General features: G+C 41.1%; 1 long non-coding RNA gene across 1 annotated transcript in view; it reads right to left on the reverse strand.

Moving 5' to 3' along the window:
* Positions 1 to 6,078, reverse strand: part of LOC103884229 — a 48,943-nt gene extending 42,865 nt beyond the window's left edge. Inside the window, exon 1 of the long non-coding RNA XR_002521944.2 lies at positions 6,049 to 6,078. This is a non-coding gene — a long non-coding RNA (uncharacterized LOC103884229). The remainder of the gene's footprint in view (positions 1 to 6,048) is intronic.
* Between the last annotated feature and the right edge of the window lie 389 nt (positions 6,079 to 6,467).

A 6,467-nucleotide genomic window follows, 5' to 3' on the forward strand; every position in this document is an offset into this window, starting at 1 on the left:
ACTACAATAAACTATGAGCAGTTAGCAAAAGATTAGCATGTGACAGTCACTGCTTGGAGTTCTACATGCTTATTTATAGTAACTGTAACTGCCTTATGAAATTCGTGTTTGTACCTTGTTTTAGTTTGCTTGGGCTTCCATAACAAAATTCCACAAACTAGATGGCTTACACAACAGAAACTCGTTTTTTCACAGTTCTGGGGACTGGAAGACCAAAGTCAAGGTGGCAGCAGGTTTGGTTTCTTCTGAGACCTCTTTCCTTTTCTTGTCAACAACTGTCTTCTCACTGTGTCTTCACATGGTCTTCCCTCTGTACATGTCTACGTCCTAATATCCTCTTTTTATAAGGACACCATCGGATTAAGTTAGGATGCACCCTCATTGCTTCATTTGTACTGACTCACCTCTTTAAAGGCTCCATCTTCAAATACAGTCTCATTCTGAGGTGCTAGGGTGTAGGGCCTTGCTATGGTTTGTTTCTCCTTACCAAAACTCATGTTCAAATTTGATCCCCAATGGGGCAACACTGGGAGGTGGGACCTAGTGGGAGATGTTTGAGTCACAGGGGTGGATCACTCATGAATGTCTTGGTGCAATTCTTGTTCTTATGGTAGTGAGTGAGTTTTCACTCTGGTGAGACTGGATTAGTTCTCCACATGAATGGCTTACTTTCTGTGAGAGGGCATATTTATAAAGCCAGGATGCCCCTCAGGTTTAGCTTATTTACACTTGTCCACTTTCCCTTTGACTTTCTCCATTATGATATTGTGGACCCCGAAGGCCCTTGCCAGAAGTCAATGCTGTGCCCTGAGCTTCCCAGCCTACAGAACTAAAGAAACCTCCTGTTTCAATAAACTAGCCAGCCTCAGGTATTCTGTTACAACACTAAATGAACTGACAAAAGCTTCTACATATAAATTTTGGAAAGACACAATTCAAACAACAACATACTTGAACCTAACAAGGAAAGAATTGAGGTTTTAGTCAAACTACATATTACAGCCTAGCTTTGCGTCCAGGATTCTGATGAAAAAAACCCTACTTGTTAATATAAAAGCGCGGCAGTCCAGCCAGTGGGCATTCCCAAGACTAGGTTCCATCCCTCCATCCCTGGCCCTCTGCACCAGCACCCACAGCCCCCAATTGCTTATCCACCTGTGCTGCCTGTAAGCCTCCTGGGAAGAACCTGCTGACCCAACCTTCCAGAGGGTCCTGCAGTTGAAGGGTCTTTTTGGAAGTGGTGTTTCTGTGGTAATGCTCTTTTGAAAAAAAAAAGATTAAAGTCTTCCAGGGACTAGCCAGTTCATCTAGCTGTCTCAGCAGCATGACCCCTAGAGAACAGTCTTTTGGAGGCTTTTAAGCAACTTACACGAAAAGTCTTAGGGTTTCATTTTTCTTTTTTTTCAATCACTTCAGGGTCATGTATCTGCTACCTCTCAGCTCCCTCTTCCTATACCTTGGAGCAGAGGTCCGGTCCTCTAATTCTTCCTTATCTCTCATCTTGAGATGAACTGATACTATTACAATAATATATGACAACTGTTCCTTTCTTCCTCATCACTGTGACCTCTGCTCTTGTTAGGATCTTCAGCTCCCAGTGACTTCTTAACTGATCTCTCTCTTTGTGATGTCTTCCCTTCGAATCCATCCTCCTCTCAGGCCATGGGAATGATTTGTTTGAAACCAGAATCTCTCCATGTTATTCCCAAGCTTAATAGTGATCAGTTCATCATGTTACTGGAGGAGGTGAGGAGTATTATCTTCTCACCAAGACCTCAACTCCTTCATCCTCTACCTCACACTTCTGCCCTCCTATAGCATGGAGCTTCTCACAGTCATTGCTCCCACGTTGTGGTTCCTCACCTCCATATCTGTGCTTACCTTGCCCCCAGCCCTAGCCTGTGATACTTTTGCCTGTCTTCTTATTGTCCTTTATATTGTTTGACATTGTTTCTGAAAGAAGTCTTTTCTGGTTCCTGGTTTAGGTCCCCTCTCTAGCAGCCTATTTCCTGCTACTGCTTCTCTAGCCACTATTCAGGTCTCTACAATTGCAATCACTACATTGCAACATATTTCCCTACTGTGTGGTCAGTTTCCTCATGACTATGAGCTTCTGCACAATAGAAGCTAGATAAGTCACTGTTAAAGTCCTAGTTCTTAGCAGTGTTCCATAAAGAAAAATGGAACCTCACCCAAGCTGAAATAAGCTCATGCTCCCTAAGCCTTCACCTCCAAGTCCCCAGCCCATAAACAGAAAAGATTTTAGGTTAGAAACCATCACACCCTCCTAATAGAGCTCAAACCGAGATAATGCAAGAAACTTGGCAATAACCCCAAATTCTTGTTCATTTTTCAAATCCATTGGCTCAGGGGCACAAATGCAAATAAAATCTTAAGAACAACTCAAGGTAGTTCATCATTCCCCAAGGCAAGTATGTAAATTAACCCCAAATAATGTCTCTGGGTTTTTCCAGCTGTGGAATTACGATGAAGGAGGATACTGAGTCTTTTTTTTAACTTCAAGTGTACATGTACAGGATGTGTGGGTTTGTTACATAGGTAAACATGTATCCAAGGGGCTTGCTACACAGACTACTTCATTACCCAGGCATTAAGCCTAGCATCCACCAGCCATTATTCCTGATCCTCTCCCTCCTCCCACCCCTCACCCTCCAAGAAGCCCCAGTGTGTGTTTTTCTCCTCTGTGTCTATGTGCTGTCATCATTCAGCTCCCACTTATAACTAAAAACATGTGGTGTTTGGTTTTCTGTTTCTGTGTTGGTTTGCTAAGAAAAATGGCCTCCAGCTCCATCCATGTCCCTGCAAAAGACATAATCTCATTCTCTTGTTCTATTATGTGACCGCATAGTATTTCATGCTGTATACATACCACGTTTTCTTTATCCAGTCTATCACTGATAGACACTTAGGTTGATTCCATCCTTGCCCACTTTTTAATGGCGTTGTGTGTTTTTTTCTTGTAAATTTGTTTAAGTTCCTTATAGATGCTGGATATTAGACCTTTATCAGATGTCTATTAGCAAAAATCTTCTCCTTTCCTGTGTGTTGCCTCTTTACTCTGTTGACAGTTTCCTTTGCTGTGCAGAAGCTCTTTAATTAGATCCCATTTGTCAATTTTTCCTTTTGTTGTAATTGCTTTTGGCATCTTTCCCATGAAATCCTTTGCCATGCCTATGTCCTAAATGGTACTGCCTAGGTTGTCTTCCAGGGTTTTTATATTTTTGTGTTTTACATTTAAGTCTTTAATCGATCTTGAGTTAATTTTTTATATGGTGTAAGCAAGGGGTCCAGTTTCAATTTTCTGCAAATAGCTAGAAAGTTACCCCAGCACTGTTTATTGAATAGGGGATCCTTTCCCCATTGCTTATTTTGTCACATTTGACATATGGCTCTTTCTGCTTGCATTTTGCCTCCAATGATGCTTGCTATGAATCCTAGAGAAGCCCCATGTCTCAGCATGCTTTTTGCCTAGATGTCATTCTTATTTCCTGATCCTAAGCATAGCCTCACCTGAGAAACACAATAGAAATTGGCCAACAAAGTGCAGACAGAGTTCTGGCTCTCCAGCTTCTTGTGAAAAAGAAAGAAAGTCTCTCTTTTAGATAGAAATATACTGTTAAAATGTGCCTCTAGTTGATGCATCCAAATTATTACTGTAAAAGCATGGGGCCTACTTCTTTAAGCCAGTGCAACTCAGTTGTTCTGGGCACTGAGATTCTGGCTTTCCATGGCCTCCTTGGGAAGCCTACTTCCTTATACAGTAAATAAGGGCTTTGAGAGTAGAGAATGAATTTTGCTTCATAAACTCCATGTGCAAATGAGGGTTGCTTGTCTTAAAAAAAAAAAAAAAAAAAGGTCCTGAAATACCTGCAGCAAAGGTATCTCCGTAAAAGATTCTGAATAACAGAGGTCTTCTGGGCTGCCTAGAGTCTAAAAAGAAGGGCTAAACACCTTAGGTGTCTGCATGCACATAGTATGGAAAAATCTCCTCACCATAGAGGGTACTAACTCTCTAATCTACACACAGACTCACACTTTAATAGCAACAACTGCAGTCTTAGAACCAGGAAATCAGTCTGGCTGTAGATCGCAGCTGTGATGTCAACTTGGAGTGTGCCTTTGGGAAAGTCACTTTTTGGGGTGGAGCTTCATCTTCCTCACTTCTAAATAAGATGTACTCTATTCAGTTTTTTATTGGAGGAAGTGGGGAAAGGTTCTATATCACATGCCGTTTTGAGATTCTGAAGAAAAAACCATAGACTCAGGAAAAATGCATCTAATATCATTGAGAAACAGATTTCCTGAAGCTCATCTACCAATCCTATATCTACCCCTGGAATTCAGGTACAGAATCTCTGGGATAGACTTCCCTCTGGCAGTAAAGTTCTATGACTCTAAGGAGAAAAGATGCAAAATTAAGCAATAAAATCAACAGCAGAACCCTGGGAAGCCTGCAACACAATCCTGTGTTTCAAAAGGTTCTGATTTCTGAGCAGGATAGTTGACTTCAATTTGCATTTGATTTCCAACTGTGCTTTACAGTATAAATTCTAAGTACTTCAATGAACAGAAATCTCCCTCGTGTCCACCTGTCCCTCTCCATAGCTCACCTGTAATTCCCTGCAAGCCCCCTAGGGCCCCCTCCCTATCCTGAATACCATAGCACATGGTGACCGCGCAGGCCTGCCCCATGACTTCCCCAAAACTCTCCAGATCCTTTTCACTCACCTCCCTTCATTTTTATTGCCATTGCTATTCCACATCTGCTGTCCAGATAGAGTCCCATTTTTAATTTATTCATTTTACTTATTATTATCTCTTTTTCAAATATATTGAGGGTGACATAAAATGGAGAAAGTACTAAATATATTCTAAACATAGAAAAGTAAACTTCAGACCATGGAAAGATGGAGAAGGGAGACAATTGAATCATAAGTGTTAATAACATAACTGCAATTCCTTGCAGTCAGGACACAAAAGAAAATCTAACATGATTTTCCTTATAGGAAAAAAAGAAACAGACACATTCCTCATGGGACAAAATTACATTTTTAATTCTGCTGCTAAATTCTGAAAGAGATTTCTCATGTGAGCTCTTATGAAAATAACAGCATGATGTAATAAGCAATATTGTTAGAATATTAACAATTATATGCACACACATTTCCTGGATGTCTGTTGAGGGCCTAGCAAGCCACTGGTTCCTAAGGTTCTGAAGCATAAATCAGATGTTCTAGACCTCTGTGAGATTTGTGCAAGATACTGACTATCAACTAGTCAATTCCAGAACATTAAGTGCAATGGAAAATGCAGAGAAGGAAAGTTGAGGACAATCCTGCAGAGAACAGTACACTTTGTTCACTCATATGCTCATTCAGTCAGTGAGTTATTACAAAGCAAACGTTGTCTTCCCGGTGCATGGAGCAAGGAATGCTGGAAGCCCATAGGATATTTCAGTGAACAAGATGTAAAATGTCCTCACCCTTGGGAGCTTAACTTAGAGTGAGGGAGATAGAAAACAAAACAATTAACGTGTGTGTGTATGCATGCACATATCTATGAGGTTAATGATGTTTTAAAAATCAAGAAAAATGAAGCAAGAGAAAGAGAGGAAAGGAAGAGAAAAAAGAGGTCAGAGTTGCTAATTTAACAACAATAATCAGCCAATTCCCACCCAAGAGAAATATTTGAGCAGAGGTCAGAATAAAATGAAAGGCAAAGTATGTAAATATCTGAAGAATAAAAGTTCCAGGCAAAAAGATCAGAAATCACAAAGGCCCTATTTTGGGCTGAGGTTTTTTTTTTTCCCAAAAATGTTATATATTGAAGTGCTAAACCCCAGTACCTTAGAATGTGGCTGTATTAGGAAATAGGGTCTTTAAAGAGCTGATTCAGTTAAATGGGGTCAATAAGGCAGGCCCTAATCCAATATGACCGGTCTCCTTGTAAGAAGAGGAAATTAGGACTCAGTCACACACAGAGGGAAGAACATATGAAGACACATGGTGAGGAGACATAGCTGCATACCAATGAGAGGGGCCTCAGAGGAAACCAACCTTGCTGACATCTTGATCTGTCTCTTCTGGCCTCCAGAACTGGGAAAGGATAAATTTCTGTTGTTGAAGCCATGTAGTTTGTGGTATTTTGTTATGGTAGCCTACAGAATATGAATACAGATCTAAATATAGAAAGTTGTTTGGCATTTATAATAATGATCCGGTTGCCAGAGCAGAGTAGGGGATAGATGGAGTGGAGGTCTGAGTGGAGGTCCTTGGAGGCTGTGAGGACACTGTGGGTATCCAGGCTCATAAACATTTGTCCCAACTCTATGTTCACCTGCAGCTATAGGGGGACTCATCATCCATGCTGATAGAGTCACACCCTAAAAGCCTGCCTTCTCTCCCCTTGGCTGCCTGGCAGTTTTCTCCCACACCATGGAGAGGTGT

Source organism: Papio anubis, chromosome 3 (genome assembly GCF_008728515.1).
Source record: "Papio anubis isolate 15944 chromosome 3, Panubis1.0, whole genome shotgun sequence".
Lineage (NCBI taxonomy): Eukaryota > Metazoa > Chordata > Mammalia > Primates > Cercopithecidae > Papio > Papio anubis.